A 13,425-nucleotide genomic window follows, 5' to 3' on the forward strand; every position below is an offset into this window, starting at 1 on the left:
CAACTCTCCACTCATTCTCCTCGGACCATGCATTTCATCGGCTTTGACGGCCATCAGGCTAGCTTTCCTCCACTTCTCCCCAACGTGACGTCATCACCGAATTGCGTGAAAAAAAAGTTAATACCAAAAACGTAAAAAACTGGTATTTAAGACCATTTTTGAGACATTTAAAAAATTATATACATATCTTGAGTGATTTAAGTACCCATTAATCGACAGTGGTGGTTAACCTGCAACATGGCCTTTAATATTTCTCTAATTTACAGAAAGTCTCTATCTTTTATCACTTTTAAGATATAGCCTTTTGAAATTAAGATGTCAAAATCGAACGTTTTAGGAAAAAACCTCTGGCGCCTAAAGGGTTAACCTCCTAGCTACTTTAAGGAAGCGGACGATAAGGTCGTTCCTACCCAGTTACTGGCCATGCGTTATAAACACTTTGAGCGTGGAGGGGGACCTGCCCTCCTCCAAAAGCTCTTGTAGGAAGGAGAGGACCTCCGTCACCCCACAGTTGTCACGACTAGGCAGATGAAGCAAGCAGACGAACGTGGATAGGAGTGTAAACGAGGTTTATTCCAATAGCAGGTGAACAGAGTGTAACAGCGTGCAACATAACACACAAACAATACCGGACACTGAACTGATAACAGACAGGAACTTAAATACACTGTGATGATGAACACAAATGACAGGCAGCTGTGAGGAAGTGATCAGTGTCCATGGTAACAGATTGATGGCGGGAAACAGACAAGGAAACACAGTTGAAGACAGGTGACACAGATGATGAGGACGATGAACAGGTGGATGATTGAGGGAGTGAGTTCAGGTGTGAAGACACAAGGGATTCTGGGAAGTGTAGTGCAGACTAAGATAGACAGGTGCAGATGAAGACTGTGACATAACGCCCCCCTTCAACAAGGCGCGACCTCGCCGTAGAACATCAAAGGGGTGGGGGGGTGGGCGCCCTGGAGGCTGATGAAGGGCTGGTCGATCTGGAGCAGGAAGCCTCCAGGGCGGAGCAGGACGTGCAGGCGGCCAGGGCGGAGCAGGACGTGCAGGCGGCCAGGGCGGAGCAGGACGTGCAGGCGGCCAGGGCGGAGCTGGACGTGCAGGCGGCCAGGGCGGAGCAGGACGTGCAGGCGGCCAGGGCGGAGCAGGACGTGCAGGCGGCCAGGGCGGAGCAGGACGTGCAGGCGGCCACGGCGGTGTGGACCCTTCGGGCGGCCACGGCGGTGAGGGCCCTTCGGGCGGCCATGGCGGTGAGGACCCTTCGGGCAGTGCAGGCGGAGTGGACCCTTCGGGCGGCCCTGGTGGTGAGGACCCTTCGGGCGGCCATGGCGGTGTGGAACCTTCGGGCGGCCATGGCGGTGAGGACCCTTCGGGCGGTGCAGGCGGAGGCCTATAGCCCCCCCCCAAAAAGTACTTGGGGAGAGTGACAGGATTTGGAACCAAACAAAAAGTGTCTTACAAAATTTTAATCAATCTATTGTTTAATGTGAACGATTAACCCGGATGATTTTCAGATCATTTTGAAGTAAATACTCTAGCCGACAACAGCTTAGTCAAAAGTATTGTGGGAATATGTGAAGTTGGTCGTTTGTGGTCTTATATCAGAAAATTTAAGTTTGAGTTTTTTGAATAACCACGCATAAATAATCAAAAATGCAAACATGTACATACATGTTGCTCACATATTATGATAGCCATGTTCGTGCTAAATAGAGTGTAATTACACCTTTGCCATTAATATGTTTATAAGCTACTGAAAAAAATACAAATATCAGGGCATGTCAAAACATCTTAAGGACCCCAAAAACACCTTAGACCCCAGAGGGTTAAAACACCCAGGGTGTTTATTAATGGGAGCCCTAAGTGAGTGTGTGTCACTGAACGGGCAGTTTTATGAGTAGGGGTAAACACTGAACAGCGGGTACATTTCCTACATTTGAAACACGCGGCTTGAGCTGATTTTATTGATGTGGGCCCTGAATGAGTGAGTGACACTAATTGGGCTGTGCTTATATGTAGGGGTGAACACTGTGAAGTGGGCGCAACAACTACATTTATATTTATATTCCTTTATATTTTATTTATATTTATATTCCTACATGTGTTCCGGCCAGGCGGCTGCTTTTTAGAGCGACCTGTCGCGGAACTCAAGCGCCTGGGAATGAAGTGTCGCATGGTCTGCAATGTCTTCTGTAGTGCTCAGCAAAGCCTTTTACAGACTGGCCGAAGGGGGATGGAGGTAACCCAAGCGGCAACCTCCCTGTCTCTCTCTTGAAACCAACACGGAAGTGAATTAAACGGCAATTCATTGACTGGCCGCTTGAGGCTGGCTGCAGAAGGGAGTCAAATCTGTATCTCCCGCATGTTAAAATGCCCAACTTTACAGCAGAAAAAAACATGTTTACAGCCTGGTTCTTTCTGTGGCTTTGGTCTATACAGCTCATTTTTCCCTTCATAACAACTGTGAGGGGGGTGCATTTTTTTATAACTCACCCGTTTAGTTGATTAATATTTAAAGTTCTGCAAAATTAAGGGTGTGTCCACTTTTGAGTGACAGGTGGATTCCCGCTGATGTAAATGCTAGCCGGTTAGCCGTCACTTCACCTCAGCAAATTCCAGCTGCTGAACTTGCCATCTCTGCCGTGTTTGTGCTTTTTTTCGGGATTATTTCATATAATTTAATACACCCATTACCTCGCCCATGGCTTTTGGATTCCGCCGCTGTCGTCGAATGATCGTTCGAGAGAAAAACCAGCGCTGTATTCCAGTGGTTTTCCTCGGTGAACATGCACTAACGTTAATGGATGTCTGACAATTTCGTTGCTTTTTGGAGTTTTCAGATTTAAAAACGTCTATAGATATAAGTTTACACTCGTTCTGCGGTGCCGTTGCTCTGGAACAGATTATAACATGCTTATGTGCCGTCAGATGAAATCCTGCGGGTGTCTGTGTTTCTCCGTCCATGCAATAAATGCACATCCTTGAATGAGCGCGGATTTCTAGCGCATTTACTTGAACTTCATAGGTAATATATCTGTTTTGACCCATTTGAGAATTGAGATGCGGGCAAAATCAGAATTTAAAATGGACTGAATAATAAAGCTCTCTACGAACTTGACGAGCGATGCCGCGCTGACGGACCATAGATAGACTGTAATAAAAGAGTGACTGACATGTATGCACATAATCACGGTCACACACACACACACACACACACACACACACTCTCAGAGTAATATTGTAAAGTTACTGCATAATACATTTTCAACTAGCAGAATTATAGCTGTACAGAATCACGATACACAGTCTCACTTGTAGCTATGTCTTTTAATTATTATAATATTTCGAAGGGCAAAAACAGGACCTTTTAATTGGCATTCTGATTTTAATCATCAACTGTCACTTTAGCGCGAGCCCCTGTGCAGTCGCAGACTTGGTACTGTGTGAGTAGCATATAGCATTAGCTCCCAAGCCTGAGCTCAGCTAACTCCATAACGTCGCGCTAGGTGGGCGTGGTTTCAGATAGCCAGGCTCCTCAGCTCCGCCTCTTTGCCCATATTCTGTTATCCGGGAGTGACGACCGGTGACGCGAGGCCAAGATGGCGACGGCCGGCTCCGCCCACTTTAGGCTTCAAAAATGCTCTTCAGAAACCTATGGGTGACGTCACGGACACTACGTCCATATTTTTTTACAGTCTATGAGGTAACCCAGCACAGGCAAGCAGCCATCCGGTCCTGCAGCCACTCGGCGCTGGTCACAGGCCCGTCTGTCAGACTGGGGGAACAAAGCTGCGAGGGATGGGGGGTGGGCGGGGTGATTGCATATCTGTATATATATATGTAAGAGTTTGTGTATGTGTAGGCATGGAGAGACGCTACACCTGGCATCATAATCTAGGTGCCTCAGTCCGCAGGATTGTCATAGCGATACACAGCAAGTTGCCATGGAGACAACCTTAATCAGGTCCCATACAGAGTCAACAATCAGCAGGTGTCTGTGGGGAGTGGGGGAAGGAACACGAGAGCGGCTCACTGCAGTGCTCTTCCAGGGGAGTTGTTGTTCCAACAGTGGCCTCGGCCAAGGCCAGTGCTGGTTGAGGGGGGCCGAAAACAGATAAGATTGGAATTGTTTGGTCTTGGGGCGAGTAGCCTCATTCCAATTTACACGACTATTCTCCTGGTCCATTTTGATCTCCGAATCGATCCATTTGCCTTTGCAAAGCTGTGAGCTTCTCCCTGATGTTATCCATATTGTGGTTCATAGACCCAGTCTGAGTGCTGACAGCCCTGCCCACTGCTTCAACCATGACGGGCAGCCCTGTGAGGCTTTGGACAGCTGTCACCGTCTTCTTAATTCCTCAATAAACCAGGGCAATGCCTAATCCAATCAGCAGAAGACCTGTTATCATGGTTCCGAATAGGTATCTTCAACGTCCTCCACGGAAAGAGCCGCCAGATACACGACCCGCCACCTCTCCCACGCGTCCATCGTGTAGTCAGCTGCGAAAGTTCCGGCAGGGCAGTCAGGTTCCCCCGAACCCAAGCTTCTCGTCGAGAAGATGGACACCATCAACTGCTCGAATTGCGTTGAGAGACCAGTTGATCAAATCCACGATTTCTTAGTTTGGAGAGAGTCTCTCAAAGTACAAGACAGTAGACTAGACGTGACAAGAGGAGCAAAGCAGGGGAGGTAAGGGTGGGGAGAGGGAGAGAAAATGCGACCGCCTTCGTTGTGAAGAATCTCTTCTTAGATCCGTGAAGCATTCAGGATCCGGGCCCGCCTCGTTCATAGAGCGGAGAAGGTTGGCCTGGTAAATTTGAAGCACCGCCATAGAGTGAAGCGCTGAAGCGGCCTGACCGGCGGCGATGTAGGCGCGGCCGTTGAGGGCCGAAGTAGTCTGGCAGGCTTTAGAAGGCAGAGCAGCCTTACGCCCGTTTCACACATACTCCGTGTGCGGTGCGTATCCGGTACAGGAGCAGCATGCGCTATATAGCTTTCACATATGCTGCGTTTGCGGTGCACTACTGAGCCGCATTTCTGTGTGCCACAAAATCAAGTAATTTTGATTTTAAATCCAAACGTTGACTTTGACATTGTTTAAGAAACAGCTGCCCATTTATTTGGATTTTATTTTTATTTATTTTATTTGAAACCCCAAAATCGTCATCTCTTGAATATGTTGTTAATTTCTTTATTTTAAATCTAAACATTTTCTGTCATTATGATAGTTCATTGTTAGATACAACTATGGTATCTTTCCCTGATCTTGTATGTAACATAAGTTCTGCAATAAAAAAATTATATGAGCGACAGGTGCACTAACACTTCATAACATCAGTAACTCTACAGCCCTACCTAGAATGGTTTTCCTCAGTGTTTGTAATGTCTGTACAAAGGAGACGGCTGCTCGGAGATCTCACCTTTGGAGAAAGCTGTTGATTTTATACTTGAAAAATGTAAGTATCACTCCTTAAAAATTTATATTACCGCAGAATAAATTGTATTTCTAGCCAAAACTTAAACAAAATAATAATAATAAATGCTGACCAGTACTTAATTATATTACTTTTTTTAGGCTATATACTGAAAATTATATAATTTGATAAATCAAGCAAAATGTACCCAGTTCCCATTCTGCGGCTTTATTCTGATGAATCAGCTGACCCACAGAGGTGAGCCGTGCCTTTGTGCCGGAGCTTGTTGCTGTGCTGTGCTTCACAATCTGAGGCAATAAGGGCAGATGGAGTGATGGAGGGTCTCATCCATGGCACCATCTCCAGGATTCAGCTCTGGGCTCCTCATCCTCAGTGCTTACACCAGTCTGCAGACATTTCAGATCCTACAAAAATACACAGATGTCACGGGGTGACGACCAAGTGGAACTGCCCCGCTCTAGTTTTGTTCCTAGAGGGAGCGAGTTCGATGGAACACCGGAACAGTTCCGGTTTCTTCCGGTGTAAACAACCCGACGGAACTTGCTGATTAGGGAAATGAGTGACAGCTGGGCGAGAAGCAGAGATTGAACCATGAGGGGGATTATAAAAGGATCCGGTCGATGGGCAGATGGTGCGTGTTCTTTGGGTGTGTGTTCTTTTCGGGAAACGTGACAGCGAAGTCTGCGCTTTGTGCGGGAGGTTTGGGCAAGAGGACTTTCGGGACGAACTCAGGTTGGAGACGATCCGTTGCGGCTGATCTACTGGTTGTATCGGACGATCAGAGGACAGATCGGGAAAGAACTCCCTACTAGGAAGAAAATGCTATGATGTGGTAAAACCCCCCGGCGTCCGGTGAGTCCTGTTCGGAACTGTTTAATGCCAGTCGAGACTCTAGCGCCAACGATATATACAGTTTGGATGTTCAGTTTGCCAGTGGAGCGGAGCGAGTCGACTGGGGGCTACGATAAGAGACCTTATTCACTGTGAGTTGATGTGAGTTGCAGTGCTTATTGTGAAAGTGAACACGTGTGATCATTTGAAGTGACTGAATTATGCACTAGTGTGGAAACTGAAGTTTTACGTCTGCCTGTTCTCAGTCGTCTCTTCGTAGGCTCTGAAGGCCGAACTGAAATGTGCTAACTGTTGTGTATTGAGTATACGCTGTGTAGGAATGCAACTTCGTCCTGTCCAAGTGGAAGAGGATATTGAGAAGCTGCTCGCTGACGTTGAATGCTGACATCGCGGTACTGCGGTAAGAAGATTCAGCTATTGGATGTTTAATCTGTTATTCATCACGTCTGCTCTGTGAACCTAGAAAACTGCCGTTGCTATTCCATGCTGTTGTTATTGCCCTGTGGAGTGAAAGCCCAGCTGTTGACGACCGAAACCCGTATACACTTCTTGGGTTCTGCGAACATAGAGACATTGTCTTCTGCCCGCGAACACTGCCATCGTTGCTCTGCGAGCACTTGTCCTTGGCCATCGAATGCTGTCGTCGCTGCTCTGTGGTAAGAAGATTCAGATGCTAGATGTTCAGTCTGTTACTCATCACGTTTGTTCTGTGAACACAGAGAAATTGTCCTCTGCCCGCGCACACTGCCATCGTTGTTCTGTGAGCACTTGTCCTTGGCCATCGAATGCTGTCGTCGCTGCTCTGTGGTAAGAAGATTCAGATGCTAGATGTTCAGTCTGTTACTCATCACGTTTGTTCTGTGAACACAGAGAAATTGTCCTCTGCCCGCGCACACTGCCATCGTTGTTCTGTGAGCACTTGTCCTTGACCATCGAATGCTGTCATTGCTGCTCTGTGGTAAGAAGATTCAGATGCTGGATGTTCAGTCTGTTGTTCGTCACATTTGTTTTGTGAACCCAGAGAAAACTGCCCGTTGCTATTAAATGCTGTTGTTGCCGTCCTGTGGAGAGGGAGCCCAATGGTGGACGACTGAAGCTGATACACACTTTGGGGCTGTGTGAACACAGAGAGTCTGCTCGCTGCCCTCGGGATCCCGCCCTCACTGTCCTGTGGTAAGAAGATACAGTGGCTGAATGTTAAGTCTTTGATTCACTATCATCATTCTGTGCACATAGAGAACCTATCACCCCCAGCCGAAGAGGAGCTGCTGTGCAGACCCCCGTCCGTGCCTGAGTCATTACTTACCTTCCATTACCTGCCTCCCGTCGAAGAGGAGTTGCCGTGCAAACCCCAGCTAGTGTCTGAGTTATTGCTCACCGTCCATTACTTACCTCCAGCCGAAGAGGAGCTGCTGCGCAAATCCCCGCCGGTGCCTGAGCCATTACTTACCTTTCATTGCTTACCTTCCATTACTTACCTCCAGCCGAAGAGGAGCTGCTGTGCAGACCCCCGCCCGTGCCTGAGCTACTACTTACCTTCCACTACTCACCTCCAGCCGAAGAGGAGCTGCTGTGCAGACCCCCGTCCGTGCCTGAGTCATTACTTACCTTCCATTACCTGCCTCCAGTCGAAGAGGAGTCGCTGTGCAAACCCCTGCCAGTGCCTGAGCCATTACTTACCCTCCTGCTACTCACCTCCAGCCGAAGAGGAGTTGCTGTGCAAACCCCCGCCAGTGCCTGAGCCATTACTTACCTTCCATTACTTACCTCCAGCCGAAGAGGAGCTGCTGTGCAGACCCCCGTCCGTGCCTGAGTCACTACTTACCTTCCATTACCGGCCTCCAGTCGAAGAGGAGTTGCTGTGTAAACCCCCGCCAGTGCCTGAGCCATTTCTTACCTTCCATTGCTTACCTTCCATTACTTACCTCCAGCCGAGGAGGAGCTGCTGTGCAGACCACCGCCCGTGCCGGAGCCATTATTTACTCTCCATTGCTTACCTCCAGCCGAAGAGGAACCACTGTGCGAAGCTCCAACAGTGATAGATTCATCACGTACTTCTGGTCGAGAGGGACTGAAGAGTGAACTACCCACGCCACCTGCTGGATAGAAAAAGGAGATTTGATTTGTTTTAAGTAAATAAAAATAAAAGTTTTGATCATTACTTTGTCTGTCGCTTGGTGTCTCTGGGTAACTCCTCGAGGTGGTACGTTGCTGAAGGGGAGGGAAGTCCACCCCGACCTGTGACACAAACATAATACAAAATAAGTCATTTTAACAGCACAATGTCATTTGATTTCTGTATTAAAAGTAACAAAAATTACCTTACTTTATATTTTTGTAAAATCCCTAAAACCTTTTTTTTCCCAACAAATGCCGCTATCTTCTTTCCTTGCAGGTCCTGCTCCACCACAAAATATCTGAAGCAAATGCACAGAAATCATGAATCAGAAAACTGTTGTAATATCTCTGTTTAAAATGTAAAAAAATTAAATGAACTACAACTTAATATTTAATAGATTTTGTTATCCATTTCTGTAGTATACTCGCTCAAAATCTTTGATGGCAGCATTCAGCATCATAAGCCTATCTCCACCGGATAAACACACTTCTATTCTTCTGTCCCTGTAACACAGTCAAGATTCACGTTACCTCTGTGATTGTTGAGGTTGTTGATGTTAACTCACTTTTTATCAAACTTAAATGTTCCTTGATTTATCAACAGTACTAAGGGACAAATAAAATATATAACTTGTTTAGTTATTTTATAGATTTGTTTATTTACTTTACTTACAGCACATTTATCTAATGTAATCAGTGTTGACAACAGTGAATTATCCTACAGAATAGCACACCACAAATTCATCGCTCAGATGTTTTTTTCATGTGCTCATCTGCAATACTTGTGGAATATTTTCCTTTCCGATGTAAATAGACATTTAAAATAAGCGTCTTTAAGATGTATATAAATATAAGTATGTAAATCCAATTTAGAGACGTAACGTTACGTGTGTTTGCTGGAGCTCCCCTGTTAGCTATTTATACATAATAAAACATGTTTTTACAGCAAAATCACAACTATACTAACGCAGTAGGCAACAACCGTGACAGTACCCCCTCTTCTAGGAACGCCTCACGGCGTTCCCAGACCCCCTTACCTGTCGATTGTAATCATCGATAAGAGAGTGATCCAGGATGTCACGAGTCGGAACCCAACTTCTCTCCTCCGGACCGTAACCTTCCCAGTCCACCAAGTACTGGAATCCGCGTCCCCTCCGCCTAGAGTCCAGAATACGACGGACCGAATAGGAAGGTTCCCCATCTACGAGTCGCGGCGGTGGGGGAACCGGGGCAGGCGGATTAATGTGGGGAAAAAAAACGGGCTTAACTTTGGACACATGGAATACCGGATGAATTCTCTTGTACGCTAGAGGAAGGTTGAGGCGGACTGCCACCGGACTAACAATCTTGGTGACAGAAAACGGGCCAATGAATTTAGGAGCCAGTTTATTGGACACGGAGCGGAGCGGAATGTTCTTGGTAGAAAGCCACACTTTGGAACCGACGACATATACGGGAGGCCTACGCCGGTGGCGATCGGCTTTGGCCTTGGTGCGCGCCCCCACTTGGAGTAAAGTCTCACGGGCTCTAGTCCAAGTGCGGTGACACCTCTGGACGAAGGCGTGAGCGGAGGGAACCGCGACTTCGGACTCCAGACTAGGAAAAACAGGTGGCTGGTACCCTATACTACACTCAAAAGGAGATAGGCCCGTAGATGACACTGGCAACGAATTGTGGGCGTACTCCACCATAGACAGTTGTTGACTCCAGGAGGAAGGATTCTTGGCAACCGTACATCGCAAGGTTCTTTCCAGATCTTGGTTGGCTCTCTCAGTCTGACCATTACTCTGGGGGTGAAACCCAGAAGACAGACTGACCGTCGCCCCCAGTAACTTACAAAACACAAATTGGGGCCCCCTGTCGGAAACCACGTCTGTCGGGAGGCCATGTAACCGAAAGACGTGATCCACGACTGCAACCGCTGTCTCCTTGGCTGAAGGCAATTTGGGCAAGGGAATAAAGTGGGCTGCCTTCGAGAATCGGTCCACCACGGTCAAAACTACCGTGTTACCCTGGGAGGGTGGGAGGGCGGTAACAAAATCTAGTGCGATATGGGACCACGGTCTCGAAGGCACCGACAGCGGTTGGAGTAACCCATCTGGGGGTCGATTAGACGACTTGCCAATGGCACAGACTGAGCAAGCCAAAACAAAATTGTGAACGTCGCGAGCCATAAGCGGCCACCAGAATCGTTGTCTGACTAAGAATAGAGTGCGACTAACTCCTGGATGACAAGCAAGACTAGAGCAATGACCCCACTGAATGACGTCTGGACGTAATTCCTCCGGCACAAATAAGCGGTTAGGTGGGCACCGAATCGGAGGCGTTACCCCTTCTAGAGCCTTCTTGACTCTCGATTCGACCTCCCAAGTGAGCGTAGAGACAATTAGGGTCTCAGGAAAAATGCGCTCGGGAGTAGGTGCGTGTTCGGACCGGTCAAAAATACGAGACAAAGAATCGGGTTTGATGTTCTTGGAACCCGGACGATACGAGAGGGTAAAATCAAAACGGCCGAAAAAAAGTGCCCACCGAGCCTGCCTGGAGTTCAACCTTTTGGCCGTCCTAATGTATTCCAAATTCTTATGATCAGTCCAGACGATAAAGGGTACCCCCGATCCCTCTAACCAGTGACGCCATTCCTCCAAGGCTAACTTGACTGCCAACAACTCCCTGTTACCAATGTCATAATTGCATTCGGCGGGTAACAAACGATGGGACAAAAACGCGCATGGATGCATCTTGTCGTCTGAAGGAGAGCGTTGGGAAAGAACTGCGCCTACCCCCACCTCTGACGCGTCGACCTCCACCACGAACTGACGTGAAGGATCAGGGGCGATTAAGATGGGAGCCGAAACAAAGCGACTCTTGAGGTTGGAAAAAGCAGTCTCGGCTGCTTCCGACCACCTGAACGCAGTTCTGGGGGAGGTCAAGGCGGTCAGAGGCGCGGCTAGTTGGCTAAAGTTGCGAAAATAAAACGCCGGTAGAAGTTGGCGAAACCCAGAAACCTCTGTAGGGCTTATGGGAATCTGGGTTTGGCCACTCTACCACAGCCTTAACTTTGTCAGGATCCATACGCATTCCCTCAGCCGACACGATGTGTCCTAAGAAAGGGACTGACTGTGCGTGGAAAACGCATTTCACCGCCTTGACAAAAAGCCCATTCTCTAACAACCTTTGGAGTACTCGTCGGACGTGCTGCACGTGTTCCTGGAGAGATGAGGAAACAATCAGAATGTCATCCAGGTAAACATAAATAAACTGATCGATCATGTCTCGCAGCACGTCATTAACGAGCGCCTGGAAGACTGCGGGACTGTTGGACAGCCCGAAGGGCATGACCAAGTATTCAAAGTGTCCTCTAGGGGTATTGAAAGCAGTCTTCCATTCATCCCCCTTCCTGATGCGGACCAAATGATAAGCATTACGTAAGTCCAGTTTTGTGAAGAGAGACGCTCCCAGCAACCTCTCGAAGGCTGAAGACATCAGCGGCAAAGGATAAGTATTCTTCACCGTGATGTTGTTCAGCCCCCGGTAGTCAATACAAGGTCGCAGCGACCCGTCCTTCTTCCCCACAAAAAAGAACCCCGCCCCCGCCGGAGATGAGAAAGGTTGGATGAACCCGGATGCTAGAGAATCAGAAATATATTTCTCCATAGCCTCCCTCTCTGGAACCGAGAGTGAATAAATCTTGCCCTTCGGCGGAGACTTACCTGGCAGTAAATCTATAGCACAGTCGTAGGGACGGTGCGGAGGAAGAGAAGCAGCCCTTGACTTACTGAACACTTCTCTCAGGTCACGGTACTCCGAGGGCACGTTTGACAAATCCACTGCCTCCTCCTGAAACACAGGAACAGACACAACAGAACAGGCTGACACAAGACACGAACTATGACACTCAGCGCTCCAGGCAGATATGGTTCTCTGTTTCCAGTCAATACGGGGGTTGTGATGATTGAGCCAGGGGTGACCTAAGACAATGGGTGTGAACTGAGAGTCCAAGATGTAAAATGATATAGTCTCAGCGTGATTCCCGGAGGTGATGAGTGTGACGTTCTCGGTGGTCTGGTAGATGGCTGGTAATGACTGTCCGTTGAGTGCGTGCACCGTGATACTCTGGGGAAGTGTTCTGAGTGGGACTTGAAACTGTTGAGCAAATGTGCGATCCATAAAATTACCTTCGGCCCCGGAGTCCACAAGTGCAGTGCATTGGTGATCGTGGACAGACCATCGGAGTCTTACCGGGAGGACGGTGGATGTGGATGAGGGCTTAGCGGCGGAGATCACACCCGATAGTAGCCTCATGCTTACTATCGGGCTTGGCCTTTTACCGGGCAACCGTAAGCGAAATGTCCCGCTCCCCCACAGTATAGGCAAAGGCCTAGGGACCTCCGCCTCTCCCTTTCCTCCCGGGAAAGCCGAGCTCGACCCACCTGCATGGGCTCGGGATCGGAGAGACCGACCGCGTCCCTACCGCTGGAACGCAGATGCTCCAACCCTCCACGGAGCACGCTGACTGGATCTCGTGGTCCGACCCGAGCGAGACGAGCGTCCACCCTGAGGGCGAGGTCCATGAGCCCGTTGAGTGAAGGCGGTAAGTCCAAAGCGTAAATCTCCCTTTGGACGCGGTCGGCCAGCCCATGCAGGAACCTATCCCACTGCGCTTCCTCGTTCCAGCGACACTCGGCCGCCAGGGTCTTAAACTCGATGGTGTAATCAGAAACGGAGCGTTCCCCCTGCCGAAGCTCCGATAAGACCCTGGCCGCCTCTCTCCCCGCGACAGCGCGGTCAAAAACTCTCTTCATCTCTGCCGAGAGCGCCTGGAACGAGGAACAGCAGGTCTCTTGGTTCTCCCACACCGCCGTCCCCCATAGTGCCGCTCTCCCAGTCAACAAGGTGAGCACAAAAGCCACTTTAGTCTCCTCCTTCTCGAAAGTCTTAGGCTGGAGGGCGAAATGCATCCCACAACGCGTCAGAAACGGACGGTGAGGGCTCACCAGAGTAAAAAAATTG

General features: G+C 48.7%; 1 long non-coding RNA gene across 1 annotated transcript in view; it reads right to left on the minus strand.

Moving 5' to 3' along the window:
• Positions 1-244: 244 nt before the first annotated feature.
• Positions 245-13,425, minus strand: part of LOC307003440 — a 223,595-nt gene continuing 210,414 nt past the window's right edge. Inside the window, exon 4 of the long non-coding RNA XR_013798705.1 lies at positions 245-367. This is a non-coding gene — a long non-coding RNA (uncharacterized lncRNA). The remainder of the gene's footprint in view (positions 368-13,425) is intronic.

The sequence above is a fragment of the Phoxinus phoxinus genome (genome assembly GCF_949152265.1).
Source record: "Phoxinus phoxinus genome assembly, chromosome: 8".
In the NCBI taxonomy this organism is placed as follows: Eukaryota; Metazoa; Chordata; class Actinopteri; order Cypriniformes; family Leuciscidae; genus Phoxinus; species Phoxinus phoxinus.